Source organism: Dendrobates tinctorius, unplaced genomic scaffold, assembly GCF_039654945.1.
Source record: "Dendrobates tinctorius isolate UK_male_01 unplaced genomic scaffold, ASM3965494v1 ptg000015l, whole genome shotgun sequence".
Lineage (NCBI taxonomy): Eukaryota > Metazoa > Chordata > Amphibia > Anura > Dendrobatidae > Dendrobates > Dendrobates tinctorius.
The window spans coordinates 4,951,945-4,968,789 of NW_027361683.1; the positions used below are offsets into that span (position 1 = coordinate 4,951,945).

The 16,845-nt window shown below is 42.0% G+C and overlaps 1 long non-coding RNA gene across 1 annotated transcript; it reads left to right on the forward strand.

Annotated features, from left to right (window-relative positions):
- The first annotated feature begins 5,454 nt into the window (after positions 1 to 5,454).
- Positions 5,455 to 14,652, forward strand: LOC141074473 (uncharacterized). Its single transcript, XR_012227188.1, has 3 exons — positions 5,455 to 5,535; positions 12,745 to 12,884; positions 14,429 to 14,652. It is a non-coding gene; the product is annotated as an uncharacterized lncRNA (long non-coding RNA).
- Positions 14,653 to 16,845: the final 2,193 nt, after the last annotated feature.

Sequence of the window (16,845 nt, forward strand, 5' to 3'; positions counted from 1 at the left end):
GACCAGGAGCCTCCAATGAGGACTCAGTGCTTTTATTTTTTAAAACTTCAGAAGAGGAGGCGATAGAGCTGGAGGCTGAGTCAGCAATGTAAGCCAAAACTTGTTGCTGAAGCTCCAGCTTTAAAAGCGGTTTACCTACTCCCAGAAAAGGAAGCCTTCGAGGCCTTGTGGAGCCAGACGATGACGCAGGCTCAACACCTCCTTCATTAGGTGCTATTTTGCTTTTGCCACTACCAGCAGATCCAACACCAACACCATCATTACCAGCTGGCAACCCCCGCCCACTTCCATGGCCTTTTCCACCACACTTCCTCATTTTTTTGGAAAATGTACCCAAAATTCGACCAACTATATGGCACTGTAAAACAAGGTACAAGGTGTATATAGCAGTGGGGAGAATTTGAATCTCCTTACACACTTCTGGACACTGCTGTATTGTCTCAGGCCCAGTGTATATTACACCTCTATATAACAGGCTGATTTTGGATGGTGAAAAAAATGTGTATATAGGCCTGTGGAGAATTTGAATCTCCTTACACACTTCTAGACACTGTTGGATTGTCTCAGGCCCAGTGTATATTACACCTCTATATCACAGGCCGAGTTTTGATGGTGTTAAGAATGTGTATATAAGCCTGGGGAGAATTGGAATCTCCTTACACACTTCTGAATACTTCTGTATTGTCTCAGGCCCACTGTACATTACACCTCTATATCACAGGCTGATTTTTGATGGTGTAAAAAATGTCTATATAGGACAGGGGAGAATTGGAATCTCCTTACACACTTCTGGACACTGTTGTGTTGTGTCAGGCCCAATGTATATTACACCACTATATCACAGAATGAATTTTACTGGAGTAAAAAATGTCTATAGAGGACTGGGGAGAATTGGAATCTCTGTACAGACTTGAGGACACTGAAGGATTCTCTCAGGCCCAGTGTATTTTACACCGCTATGTCACAGGCAGAAATTGGCTAGTGTATGACAAACTACAAGGTGTTTATAGAATTGGGCAGAATTGGAATCTCCCTAGAGTGTAGGTCTGTAAGAACGGACAAACTCCTTGGCTTTTCCTTAGAGTCACACACTTAGATAGCTTCCCTGTGGCCGTGGTAACAGCCGGTACACGGTAGTGTGTGATGAGCGTACACCGCTGTACGGTGTGTGAAAAAATGCACGCTCAGTACCTCACCAGGACAAAACAATTACATTTGGATTGGTTTTAAAAAGTTTGAGCACCAGTGTGCACACAGCAATGCAGCTATCAGGGAGCCTTATAAGGCAGCCTAATAACCAACAGAGCTGATGCATCAAAATATAGCCTCCCCTTGCACTGCACAATGACTGGTGTGTTGTACAGGCAAAATCGCTAGCAGCAGAAGCAGTTTTTTTTTCTTCTTCCCTGCCTAACGCTCTTCCTACAGAATCAGCAGCAGCAGCAGCTCTCCCTATTCTGAGATCAGCATAAGTAAGATGGCGGTCAGCATGCATGCCCTTTTATACCCCCTGTGATGCCCCCCAAAGCAAGCCAATCACTTGCATGCCCTTCTCAAAGATGGTGGGGACCGCTGCCTATGTCATCACGTTGCCCACAGTGTCCGTTGATCCTGATTGTCTGAAAAAGGGCTCTAAAGCATTTTTGAAACGCGACTTTGGCGCTAAAGTCGCCGACCTCGTGGTCGACCTCACCCTAGGGTCGGATTTCGTTTCATGATACCCGACTTTGGCAAAAGTCGGCGACTTTTGAATTTTTTCAACTGGTTTCGCTCATCTCTAATGATGAGGAAAAAGCTGATATATTAAACACATTCTTCTCCATGGTATTCACGATGGAAAATGAAATGCTAGGTGAAATGCCGAGAGACAAAGAAAACCCTATATTAAGGGTCACCAATCTAACCCAAGAAGAGGTGTAAAACCGGCTAAATAAGATTAAAATAGATAAATATCTGGGTCCAGATGGCATACACCCACGAGTACTTAGAGAACTAAGTAATGTAATAGACAAACCATTATTTCTTATATTTAGAGACTCTATAGTGACGGTGTCTGTTCCACAGGACTGGCGCATAGCAAATGTGGTACCAATATTCACAAAGGGCTCTAAATGTGAACCTGGAAATTATAGGCCAGTAAGTCTAACCTCTATTGTTGGTAAAATATTTGAAGGGTTTCTGAGGGATGTTATTCTGGATTATCTCAATGAGAATAACTTTTTAACCCCATATCAGCATGGGTTTATGAGGAGTTGCTCCTGTCAAACCAATCTAATCAGTTTTTAAGAAGGAGTAAGCTATAGACTGGACCAAGGTGAGTCATTGGATGTGGTACATCTTGATTTTTCCAAAGCGTTTGATACCGTGCCACACAAGAGGTTGGTACACAAAATGAGAATGCTGGGTCTGGGGGAAAATGTGTGTAAATGGGTAAGTAACTGGCTTAGTAATAGAAAGCAGAGTGTGGTTATAAATGGTATAATCTCCAACTGGGTCGCTGTGACCAGAGGGGTACCGCAGGGGTCGGTGTTGGGACCTATTCTCTTCAACATATTTATTAACGATCTGGTAGAAGGTTTGCACAGTAAAATATCGATATTTGCAGATAATACAAAACTATGTAAAGCAGTCAACACAAGAGAAGATAGTATTCTGCTACAGATGGATCTGGATAAGTTGGGAACTTGGGCCGAAAGGTGGCAGATGCAGTTTAACAATGATAAATGTAAGGTTATACACATGGGAGGAAGGAATCAATATCACCATTACACACTGAAAGGTAAACCACTGGGTAAATCTGACATGGAGAAGGACTTGGGGATCCTAGATAATGATAAACTTACCTGGAGCAGCCAGTGCCAGGCAGCGGCTGCCAAGGCAAACAGGTTCATGGGGTGCATTAAAAGAGGTCTGGATACACATGATGAGAGCATTATACTGCCTCTGTACAAATCTCTGGTTAGACCGCACATGGAGTACTGTGTACAGCTTTGGGCATCGGTGCTCAGGAAGGATGTAATGGAACTAGAGCGGGTACAAAGGAGGGCAACAAAATTAATAAAGGGGATGGGTGAACTACAATACCCAGAGAGATTAGCAAAATTAGGATTATTTAGTCTAGAAAAAAGGCGACTGAGGGGTGATCTAATAACCATGTATAAGTATATAAGGGGACAATACAATTATCTCTCCGAGGATCTGTTTATACCAAGGAAGGTGATGGTCACAAGGGGGCATTCTCTGCATCTGGAGGAGAAAAGGTTTCTCCACCAACATAGAAGAGGATTCTTTACTGTTAGGGCAGTGAAAATCTGGAATTCCCTGCCTGAGGAGGTGGTGATGGTGAACTCAGTCGAAGGGTTCAAGAGAGGCCTGGATGTCTTCCTGGAGCGAAACAATATTGTATCTTACAGTTAATGTTAGGTTCTTTAGAAGGACGTAGATCTGGGGATTTATTCTGACAGAATTTTACAGGCTGAACTGGATGGACTAATGTCTTTTTTCGGCCTTACTAACTATGTTACTATGTATGTTAAGAGCAAGGTGACATTCATCCACTCAATGCCGACTTTTATTCCCATTGATTTGCATTGGGGTCGGGTTTCGGACGAAACTCCGACTTTTTTTGCCCTAGTCGGACCAGTTTCATCTGAAACGAATTTTGTTTCATGAAACCCGATCCGACTAAAGTCGCTCAACTCTAATACGGATGTCACACGGATACTTTGATGTGAGGAAATCGCATCATCGCATTGCACACGGATGACATACGGATCATAGAATCATAGAATCATAGAATCGTAGAATTGTAGAGTTGGAAGGGACCTCCTGGGCCATCTGGTCCAACCCCCTGCTCAAAGCAGGATTCCCTAAATCATCCCAGTCAGATGTCTGTCCAGCCTCTGTTTGAAGACTTCCATTGAAGGAGAACTCACCACTTCTCGTGGCAGCCTGTTCCACTCATTGATCACTCTAACCGTCAAAAAGTTTTTTCTAATATCTAATCTGTGTCTCCTCCCATTCAGTTTCATCCCATTGCTTCTAGTCTTTCCTTGTGCAAATGAGAATAAAGTTGATCCTTCTACAATGTGACAGCCCTTTAGATATTTGTAGACAGCTATTAAGTCTCCTCTCAGTCTTCTCTTTTGCAAACTAAACATTCCCAAATCCTGCAACCTTTCCTCATAAGACAGGGTTTGCAGACCGGTCACCATTCTGGTCGCTCTTTTCTGAACTTGCTCCAGTTTGTTGATGTCTTTTTTAAAATGTGGTGCCCAAAACTGGACACAATATTCCAGATGAGGTCTGACCAAAGAGGAGTAGAGGGAAATAATGACTTCACGTGATCTAGACTGTATGCTTCTGTTAATACATCCTAGAATTGCATTTGCTTTTTTTGCTGCTGCATCACACTGTTGATTCATATTCAGTCTGTGATCTATTAGTATACCCAAGTCTTTTTCACATGTGCTGTCACTTAGCCCTATTCCTCCCATTCTGTATATGCTTTTTTCATTTTTATTGCCCAGATGTAGTACTTTGCATTTCTCCCTGTTAAAAACCATTCTGTTAGTTGCTGCCCACTTCTCCAGTTTATTTAAATTTTTTTGAATCCTCTCTCTCTCTTCTCTAGTATTAGCTATCCCTCCTAGCTTTGTGTCATCAGCAAATCACTCTTCATGAAACTTTTCTGCGAATCTCGTCAGGGAAAAACAAACCGATTTTTTTTTTTATACGTTGTGTGTGACACCAGCCTTTCACTGACACTTTGCCTGTTAGGCCATGCCATAAGCAGTGTCTAACAGGCCACCGTAGCTAGCACCCCACAATCAAGTGCCCATGGGGTTAAAGAGGGAGCTTCCTCTCACTGTTAACCATGTAGATGCTGCTGTTGCTAATGACATATGGCTGATGCATTTTCACCTTACATCGCGCACAAGAAAATTTTTCCTCAGTTGTGCTAAAACGAAAAAAGTTGCAATGGCGGTCATTAAAGGGGTAGTCCAGAACAAAAATAATATCTTGATTAAAATTGATTAAACTTATTAATGTACCTATATTATGATTTCAGGCCAAGTTTGTAGGTTTCACCACCGATCATACTTCACTTCTGGGTTAGTAGTAAGGGGGAGGTATGTTTCTTCAAAATACCGAAATAAATGCTGCAATACCATAACCCATCTTTCCTGATTCCAATCACTCTGTATCTCTCTATTACTGGTACAGTGTGTCCGCTGACTCCTTTCTCACCTTATTTCCTTGATTCTAAAACACAATTTGGCCTTATCTGTCCATGTGAATCAATCTCCTTTTGCATTTTCTCTTCTGACTTCTAATTAATCATCTCCTGTGTCTGTGTCCAGCCTTCCTGCTGCTCCTCCCTTGTGATCACACCTGGGCCTTTTCATGTGCTGTTAAGTTGTCATAAATTCAGAGGCACACGGCTGTCTAGACCTTGGGTTGTCTTTTGCAAGGATGACTTTTTTAAAGATAACAATAGAAATATGCCAGACATGAGCCAGAAGTGACCAGAAGGTATGCCTACCCTCTGTTAAAATATACAAAATTTCTTTCTGCTAGCTCCACACTTACTCTTACCATGCCTAAATATGCTCTAATGGTTTTTCCTCCATTACTCCTGACTCTCCTTTGCTATCCACAGACCCCAGCACCTTCTAACCAAGTAATAATCTCTCCTTTCCTCTTGCCCCCCCACCTGACCTCATCCACTGACCTGTTTCTCAACCTTAGGTCTCTCCTAATAACACACAAAACTAATCTCCCACTCTCCTCCTGCCACCTGCTCTGCCTCTCTCTGCTTCTCCTAACTGCTGGCGACATATCTCCCAACCCTGGACCCCCACAGCTCATACCTCTCATTATTACCCTTTCTATAGTTCCCAAACCAACACAAACACCCGAAATCTTTCTCACCTCAAATCCATGCCCTTGACGCCCACCACCCTGCTCCCTCTCTCGGGATCACTCTGGAATGCCGACTCCATTTGCAATAAACAGCTGCTCCATTTGCAATAAACGCCATGTGATTCATGACCTCTTTACCACCCGCAATTTTTCCTTCCTTGGCCTCACTGAAACATGGCTGACACTCTACGACACCTCCTCCCCTGCTGCGCTATGCTATGGTGGCCTTCACTTCAACCACACTCCTCCTGACAACAGACATGGTGGAGGAGTGGGCCTTCTCCTTTCTTCCAATTGCACCTTCAACCCAATCCCACCTCTTCCCTCCCTTGCCCTCCCCTATTTTGAAGACTACTCTGTCCGCATTTACTCGCCCTACAACCTCCAAGTGGCTGTCATATACCAAACTCCAGGCCCAACCACTGCCTTCATTGACCAATTCTCTACCTGGCTCCTTCACTTTCTTGACATTCCCACCATCATCATGGGTGACTTCAACATCCCCATTGACATCCACCAGTCAGCAGCCGCAAAACTCCTGTCGCTCACTTCATTTTTTGGACTTACTCAGTGGTCCTCCTCAGCCACCCACACAGACGGACACACATTAGACCTGGTCTTCACCCGTCTCTGCTCTCTATCTAACTTCATGAAATAATCACTGACCTCAGGGAGTCCAGTTAAAGAAAACACTGCGGCAGCCGGTAAAGGCGCTCAATCAGTGAATTCCTAGGTGCATTGCTCCCTGGGAAATACAAAAATGCAAATAAAGTCTGTGGAGCCTCATTTAAGAGTCTTAACCACGGGACTAGCCAGATCTTCCTCCAGGGAAGGACCCAGCCAAGGAGTGGCTCCTTTCGGAAACCACCATTACCACCATATTAAGTGGCCCTTTAAGTCAATATCCAGCTCTTTACAAGTTTACAAATATGAGCTGGATATTGACTTAAAGGGTCACTTAATATGGTGGTAATGGTGGTTTCCGAAAGGAGCCACTCCTTGGCTGGGTCCTTCCCTGGAGGAAGATCTGGCTAGTCCCGTGTTTGAGACTCTTAAATGAGGCTCCATGGACTTTATTTGCATATTCACATTTCCCAGGGAGCAATGCACCTAGGAATTCACTGATTGAGCGCCTTTGCTGGCTGCCGCAGTGTTTTCTTTGACTGGTCTCCTTGAGGTCAGTGATTGTCTCATGATGTTGGTCTACTAGGCATTGCTCCCACCTAGCCAGAATCCTACTCCACACTGATGAGGGGCAACACCACAGAACAGCTGTCTGTCGATGGATACCTGTCCTTGGTATTTCCCTTGTCATATCTGTAAACTTGTAAAGAGCTGGATATTGACTTAAAGGGCCACTTAATATAGTGGTAATGGTGGTTTCCGAAAGGAGCCACTCCTTGGCTGGATCGTTCCCTGGAGGAAGATCTGGCTAGTCCCGTGTTTGAGACTCTTAAATGAGGCTCCATGGACTTTATTTGCATATTCGTATTTCCCAGGGAGCAATGCACCTAGGAATTCTCTGAGTGACTTTGCTGGCTACCGCAGTGTTTTCTTTGACTGGTCTCCCTGAGGTCAGTGATTGTTTTGTGATGTTGGTCTACTAGGCATTGCTCCCACCTAGCCAGAATCCTACTCCACACTGATGAAGGGCAACACCCCGAAACAGCTGTCTGTGGATGGATAACTGCCCTTGGTATTTCCCTTGTCATATCTGTAAACTTGTAAAGAGCTGGATATTGACTTAAAGGGCCACTTAATATAGTGGTAATGATGGTTTCCGAAAGGAGCCAATCCTTGGCTGGGTCCTTCCCTGGAGGAAGATCTTGCTAGTCCCGTTTTTGAGACTCTTAAATGAGGCTCCACGGACTTTATTTGCATATCCCTATCTAACTTCAAAACCTCCCCTCTACCTCTATCTGACCACCATCTACTCTCTTTCTCATCACTGTCCTCCTCACCTGTCACCCATGTCCGGCAACATGCGCACCCCTGCAGAAACCTTGCACATCTAGACACTCACATACTTTCTGACTCTATCCTACCACTGTCCTCCATATCTTCACTCCACGACGCAGACACTGCCTCTAGTTTCTACATTGCCACTCTCGCATCAGCCATTGACTCGGTCGCCCGTCATGCATAGCAGAATGCAAAGAATCAATAGACAACCCTGGCACAATAACACCACTAAAAAGCTTTGGCAAGCATCCAGAATTGCTGAACGGCGCAGGAAGAAAACACATTCCCAAGATGACTTCACTGCACTCACACAAGCAACACACATTCAAATCTGCCCTCACCTCTGCTAAACAGGCCTACTTTACATCCCTTGTATCTACCTTATCCCACAACCCTAAACAGTTGTTCAATACTTTTAACTCTCTCCTCCACCCACCACTGCCCCCTCCAACTTCCCTAATCTCTGCTGAGGACTTCTTTGCACACTTTAAAAACAAGATAGACCAAACACAGCAAGTCTTTATTATTCAACCACCACAACCACTTTGTATAACAGACCAATGCCCAAACCCCATTACCTCCTTATCCGACATCACTGAAGGGGAGCTGGCTCATCTTCTCTCCAAATCACACCTAACCATTTGTGCACTCAACCCCATCTCATCCCACCTCCTCCCCAACCTCGCCACCACTCTTATCCCATCCCTAACCCACCTCTTCAACCTATCACTTACTTCCGGTACCTTCCCTTCTGCGTTCAAACATGCCACAATCACGCCTATCCTTAAAAAGCCAACTCTCGACCCAACAGCCATGTCCAGCTATCGCCCAATATCGCTGCTCCCTTTCGCTTCTAAATGCCTGGAACAGCATGTCCACGCTGACCTTTCCTCCCACCTCTCATCTAACTTTCTCTTTAACAATCCACAATCTGGTTTCCGTCCCCATCATTCCACTGAGACAGCCCTGACCAAAATTACCAGCAACCTACTTACAGCCAAAGCTAACGGACAATACTCTATACTCCTCCTTCTAGACCTGTCCTCTGCTTTTGACACAGATGACCACTGCCTCCTACTACAGATCCTCTCCTCCTTTGGCATCAAAGACCTCGTCCTATCCTGGATCTCCTCATACCTTTCCAACCGCACATTCTGTGCCTCCCATTCCCACACTACCTCCTCATCCCACCCTCTCTCTGTTGGAGTCCCCCAAGGCTCTGTTCCAGGACCCCTACTCTTCTCAATCTATACACTTGGCCTGGGGAAACTCATAAAGTCGCATGGATTCCAGAACCACCTTTACGCCGATGATACTCAGATCTACCTCTCTGGCCCAGACATCACCTCTCTGCTGTAAAGAATCCCGGAGTGTCTATCAGCCATATCCTCCTTCTTCTCCTCTCACTTCCTCAAACTCAATGTAGACAAATCTGAACTGATCATCTTTTCCCATCTCACAGATCTTCCTTACCCGACTTATCTATAACAATTGATGACATCATGCTTCCCCCCGTACCAGAGGTCAGCTGCTTCGGAGTAACCCTGGACTCTGCCCTGTCCTTCAAACCGCACATCAATGCTCTCTCCGCCTCCTGTCACTTCCAGCTCAAAAATAATTCCAGAATCCGTCCCTTCCTCAACCCTCATTCTACTAAAATGCTTGTACATGCTCTCATCATCTCCGGCCTCGACTATTGCAACATCTTTTTCTGTGGCCTCCCTGCTAACACCCTCGCACCTCTCCAGTCCATCTTTAACTCTGCCGCCAGACTAATTCATCTCTCTCCTTGCTACTCCTCCACTTCTCCCCTCTGCAAATCTCTTCAGTTGCTCCCATTCCCATAGCGTATCCAATTCAAATTACTAATACTGACCCACAAAGCCATCTATAGCCTGTCTCCCCCATATGTTTCTGAACTAATCTCCAGATACCTTCCCTCATGTAATCTCCGGTCATCCCAAGACCTCCTTCTCTCCTACACACTTATTCGCTCCTCACACAACCGCCTCCAAGACTTATTCCGAATAGCCCCCATCCTTTGGAATTCTTAGCCCCAACACGTCCGACTATCAACCACAATCCTTCAGACGTAACCTGAAAAACCATCTCTTCAGGAAGGCTTACAGCCTGCAATGATCCCCGCTGCCTCCTCACCACTACTGGAGCTACCACCTCACCATCACATCACTGGAGCTGTTGCAACCCCCCAACCTACTGTCTCCTTCCCCACCATGCTGTAGAATGTAATATATGCTTATATGGAAAATAGTCGATTTTCGTGAACAATCACCTCACTGACTTCTCCTGTGTATTATAAATTTTAATAAATTTTATGCAAATCCTCACATCCCATGCCTATGGGTCATGTATTATAATGAATCTTACTCTGTATATTGCCATATATATTTTAGTGACCCTATTTACGCCCTGATACGCTGCATGCCTATTGTATTACCCCAAGGTTGTATTGTTTTTATAGTCACAACTTTTTCTACATGGTCATTTGTCCATTCTTGAGTTTTTTTCTTTGTATAATTTTGATTAAATATGTTGTGTAATTTTTGGCAAAAACAAGATCTAGAATCTACTTAATGTCACATCAATATATTGTATTTTAGGGATTTACGCTCCCAATGTCCTTCATTCTCTAATTGTATATTTTGGAGAGTATCCCAAATTTAGGAATATGGTTCTTTTGTTATTCCAAAATTTCAGCTATACATATTTAATTTGATCAAGTATACTGGGTGCTCAAGCGCCATGCTCAAGTCCCCACACCGCATGTTTTGTGGCTGAAAACGCACCTAAAAAATGCATCACAGACAAATATCATCAATATATATTTTTTAAAAGACGTGAGGTCTCCCTTTTTTTTTGGTAACCAGCCAATGTAAAGCAGACAGCTCGCAGGCTTATATTATCCGCAGCTGCCTCAGAATTGGTGCATCACATGAGATGCTCCAATTCTGTCACTTTACCCGACTCTTTTGGATTGCCCTGTTGTGGCAATTGGTATAATATTTTTGGGGGTTCATGTCAGCACAAGCCCATGGGTTAGTAATGGAGACAATTGGGGTAATTTTTTGGGTTGTTGATCTCAGCTGTGTAATGTCAGGTTAAGCCCAGGGGTTAGTAATGGAGAGGTGTTTATAAGACACCCCCATAGCTTTCCCCAATCCAGAAGAATATGGCAAAGCCCCAGAATTGGCACATTTACTGTGATATACCAATCCTGGAGAGGCTGCAGGGTTTTTTTAGGCTGGGAAGGGACAAATGATCATAGCCTTCCCATAATATGAGCCCTCAGCTGTCTGTGTTGCCTTGGCTGGTTATTAAAACCAGCCAAGGCAATGCAGATAGCTGAGGGCTCGTGATAATATGAGCCCTCAGCTGTCTGCATTGCCTTGGCTTATTTTAAAAAATAATGAGGACCCCCACATAATTTAAAATTATTTACTTAGTTCCCAGTAGAGATCTTGGAGTTAGAGATGCATCCAGGCGTCTTCCACGTGGTGTTCCCATTCCATTTGAGCACAGATTTCATCCATTTTACAGTGATTTTCCTGCCCCACCAGCTCTCCTGTTAAGAACTTTCCGAAAAATGCTTGAGTTTCTTATTGACTTCCATTATACTCGATATTTGAGTCAAGCCCGCAATTATTTTCTATGACGATAATAATTTCCACTACTTCAGATATCTTGTCTATGGCTCTATTGTATGCATTATAAATGCAGACATTACATTAGGAGACACATAATTACCACCCTTGTATTTCTGTATACCTTCATAGTCATGAATCATAAATGAGAACTAACATACAAATACATGAGGATGAAATAAATATATAAGGACTCAGATCATTGATTTTAAACATATTTTATTAATTACAATCTCTACCCCTACCTAAAGCCAATGATCCAGAAGAAGGCAAAAAACCTGCACGCATTCAGCCAATGTGTTACAGGGAAAAAATTCCTTCTTGACCCCGGGAAAAGGCGATCAGTTCGAGAACCCTGGACCAAGGCCATACAACAGCTAACTAAATGACATATATAGAGCAATGATACTCAATATGGAGACTCGTTTCCGGATTGCAGATTTTCTTTGTCCTGGTAACACGTCTCACCTTTCCTCGTCAGATCAGACCCTGGAACGCATAGCCTGACTACGTTCATCTCCCCTGTAAAAAAACAGAACACTACCCCCCTACAAACAGTACCCCTTAATATACAGACATGTAACTGTCCTATCAGGACCCTATACAGTTGGAAAACAAATAAGTAGCACTCTATAGTGCTAAAGCCTGTAAATATGTACAGTATGCACAGACATATTAAATGATTAATACTACACAATCTCATTGATCGCTTTAGATTCTTTAGTCTTCCATCCAGAATCCAGATTCTCTCCCTAGAAAGAAAAAAACATATGAGTGGAAGTATCAGTATAAAACCTGTAGAAAAGCATAAAGTGCCAGGTATCCATGTTCCTTTTACTACGAATTTTAAGTTTTGATGAAGGCAATTAAAAATGGTGCAATAAATATGATTTAAAAAAAAAATTGCATCAAATGCCTTTATATATATAAGTAACATAAATAGTAGAATAAAATAGTAAAATAAATAAATAGAAAGTATATAAATAAATATATTTCCCCCAATGTATGTACACCAACCTCTCTCCCATGTAGGGGCATAATGGTAGACTTTTTGCCCCAATAATCTTAAATTAAAGTGACAGAACCACCACCAACAATCTGTACCAGCCACTGACTGAAGTAGCTACTGTAATGTCTCCATCCGAGGTGCCATCTTTCTGCTGACCTCTCTGATGTCCCCATGTTTGCTGCATAGAACTTTCAGTGTCCAACATTCCGCTGTGTGACCTCACAAAGAACCTTCATCACCCAAGTCTAGAGATTCTACCAGCAAGTACTGAAGAAATCCAGCACCTTACAGCCACAATCTGTAGACGCTGAGGGTCCATGTTGGGGGTAAGTTCACTAAGAAATCCCTGTAAGGTTTCTTATTTACCTGTATCATCTATCCTGGATCCTCCGCTCTCCTCGTCTTCATCTTCTGAAATGAGCCTTTGCCCCTGAACACCCATTTACATAGACCCACAGTCATTGTGACATCATGCTGTGAGGTAACAATGGCCTCCTGTATTTGATGATGTCACAAATTACCATGAGTGATATCTCCACAGGTGTTCATATTGATAACAAGTAGTAATAATATGGCAGATCACATTGGTCAGCATCAAGGCTGGAGGAATCGGGCGAGTAAGGGAAAGTTCCCAAAAGTAAAATGCATTTAAAACAAGAACATTGAGTGTTTCTTTGCTGGTGATAGATCTAACAATACACAAATGCCATGTAAGAGCAGGAGTCATTGTCTGGGAGAGAAACCATTCCTATTGCTTCACATTTTCACACATTTTGTAGTTGCAGGAACTGTGGACATTCCAGGTTTTGTGAAACTACAACTCACATCATTCTCAGCATAGAGCGCAGGATAAATATGAAAATTGCTTTTTATTTATTTTTTTCATGATATTCACCGTGCGATATAAGTGATAAGACAGCTTTATTCTTCAGGTCAGAACAATTACAGCAATATCAGATTAATACAATTTTTTTTAATGCTTTCCTACTTTTGCACACTAAAATCGATTTTTTTTCAATTCTTTTGGGTGCCTAAGATTTTTTGAGCATTTTTTATTCATATATTTTGGAATATGTACAGACATGTTACATGATTAATACTAAACAATCACATTGCTCGCTAAATTCCTCAGTCTTCCATCCAGGATCCTGATTCTCTCCGTAGTAAGAAAAAAAATAATATGAGGGGAAGTATCAGTATAGAATCTGTAGAAAAGCATAAAGTGCCAGGTATCCACGCTCCTTCTATTATGAATTTTTTGGTCCTCCATACATTATAATGCACCCCATAGTCCTCCACATATTAAAAACACTCCAAAAAACAGGCACAGAAGCTTACCTGTCTAGGCCTAAAGACAAATGCACTATAAGAGTGCAGCGGACCCAAATAAAGATGGCGGCTACACAGGTGCAGTAATACCGATGAGACAGCCAGCCTACAATCAGGGATTGGCCGTTTGGTACACCAGTGCAAACAAATACAGTCTGTATGCGGCACTGTTCACACACAAAGGATGCAGAGCATCTGGCTTACAGCCTATTAATAACGCAGCCCGCCATAGGTTCTCTAGTCCCAGTGGTGGGGCCTGTAGCCATCATACATTTATGGTTTATCCTTTTGATATGTCAGATGGAAAAACCCCTTTTACATTTATATTCATTTTAAAAGAAGGCATAACTATAAGGAAAACAGCTATAAATATGGTATAATATGGCAAGTTTAAAATTAAATATGGTACATCCTAAGGGACATCTGCTCACAGAATTAAATAAAGTCTATCATTATCTGATTACAATGTAAGCGAGTAAAATATTTCATAGTGATGGTCATCCTGCTTTGATAACTTTCAGCTGAACCCTCATTCTTTCAGACAACTATTCCTGATGACCCACCGTCCACATGAACTCTTGTGTTGGCTTATCTTCCTTGAGAAAAAAAGATGGGGCATGCTGACATCCAACATGCCCAATACTTCTTTCTTATGACTTTTGATGTCATGCAAAGTTGGGCCACTACCATATACATAAACGGCTGGAGTGTATGTCCAAAATTAGCAGGTTCAGTCGACATTCATCTATGATGTATGGCAGCCTTAAGATCAGAAACCCTGAGACATGGAAGTCGTCATCACATTGACATGAAGGTAAAAAAATAAAATCCATGACGTCATAAACGGCACTGATGGTGAATTGGCACATTTTATTGAATCCGTCAGTTTCAAGAGTCGCCTCCCTCGCTTTATCCGCATTATTTTTCTGTAAGAGTAAAACAAAAGCACCGTAACGTTGTTGTGTGGATGAACATTATATGGTTTACCTTGTATCATTAATGTACAGTTTCTACAGTATATGGATCCAATATATATAATGCTGAGTAACTTTGCGTTTTTGCTTTTTTCCAAGAGCTTAACATTTTTAAAATTTTTCCCTGGAAATAGTGATATGCTTGGTTTCATGAGATGAGTTGTAGTTTTGAATAACACCATTCATTTTACCGTATACTGCATTGAGAAACGCAAAGAAAAATTCCAAGTGCATTGAATGTTGAAAAAAACACAATTCCGCCATCATTTTTTGGGGAGTTTGCTTTCACAGCATTTATTGTAAAAATGACCTGATTCTCCAGGTCAGCACAATCACAAAAGCACCAAATTTGTAAAGTTTTTTATTATTTTTTATTTTAGAGGTTAACAAAAGTTCAGAACTTTGTAAAATAAAAAGAGCAATAACTTAATGATGGCTTGGTTTTTTTATATGCCGAGTTGTTTTTATTGGCACCACTTTGGGGTACATAGGTTGCCTTGTAAATAATTTGATATTTATATAGATTGTACCAATAAAAACACAGCAATATTTATTCTTTTAGCTTTTTCATTTTTAAATTGGGAAAAAGGGGTTATTTGAATTTTAAGGTATATATATATATATATTTTATTACTTTTTTTTTTACTTTATTTTTTAGTTTCCTTAGGGGACCTGAGCCTGAGATCGCTTAATCTATTTATTACAATATCATAGTATTTAGTGTCTTATTATGGAGTTTACTTCACTTTATTAGACATTTTATGTTGTGGGAGACCATGCAGTTTTTTGACAGCATGATTTACTGGAAAATTGTCCTGTGAACATTATATTAATAATGTCATAGTATTGCAGCAAATAGGAAAATAATGGTCTCCTATGAATCCCAGTTTGTGATTGGGCTACACATGAGTACCATGAAGGCTTTCAGTAGGCCACCAGTTACCATCAGAACCCCACAATTGCATTTGTAGGATTTTGAAAAGGCATTCTTTAAATGTCACTTTTGGAGATTCAAAACAGAATTCATGGGGTTAAACAGCAGTGATCAGAGCTACAGTGCTGTAGCTCTGGTTGCTGCTTTTAGAGGAGGATGTCCAATGTATAACACAAACCTTGAGTATCCAAATCTTGTTGTCATACGTTTTTTCTGTCTGTCCTCAACCTTTTGTTTGTTTGCAGTCTCTAATCATCAAAACTCATAAATCTGAACGGAAGCTATAGAAACCAAAAAAAAATGTGAAACTGTTTTTATTAGAAAGTTGTATTTCTTTAATTTAAATGCCTTGAAGCATCTGAAAAGTGTTTTCAAAGGTGGTTTTAAAGGTTTTATACTTCATATACTAATCCTCAGTTAGGGTAGGTTTCCGCGGGCAGAAACCAGCAGCACTTCGGACGCAGCACATGTTCGCTCCATCCAAAGCGCTGCCGGCTTTTTATTGCCGATAATTCCGCATGTGTTCATTAAATTGTGCAGAATCACAGCGTCCTATACTTTGGACTGTGATATTTATCTTGCAGAGACTAAGCGTCTCCGCAAGATAAGACATGCTGCGGTCTGGAAAGACGCACCGCTTGTGCGTCTCCGCAGGTATGCCGGAGGCGTCCCTGCACGCATAGTGGACACTGGATTTCATAGAATCCCCTCCACTATGCTGTAACATCTGGATGCTGTGGGTTGGACTCTGCAAATGTACGCAGCATCCAACCCTCAGAGTTTACTGACCAGGTTGTTTTGCAATCCAGTCCATTGAATCATCTTCTGTTTGATACTAGAATTATTAATCTGTATGATTTTTTATTGATAATTTATAAAGTTATGTTAATTTAGTTAAAGGTGTTTTCCAGTTTCAGAAAAGTCTACCCAATGGCTCTAAAATACCAAAAATAACAAAGAAAACCATCACTCCCTGTCCTCGGCACCAGAGCCTACTTCCCACCGTTGTTCGAATCTCGGTGTTTTGGCTGTAGGGGTGATGTCACTTCA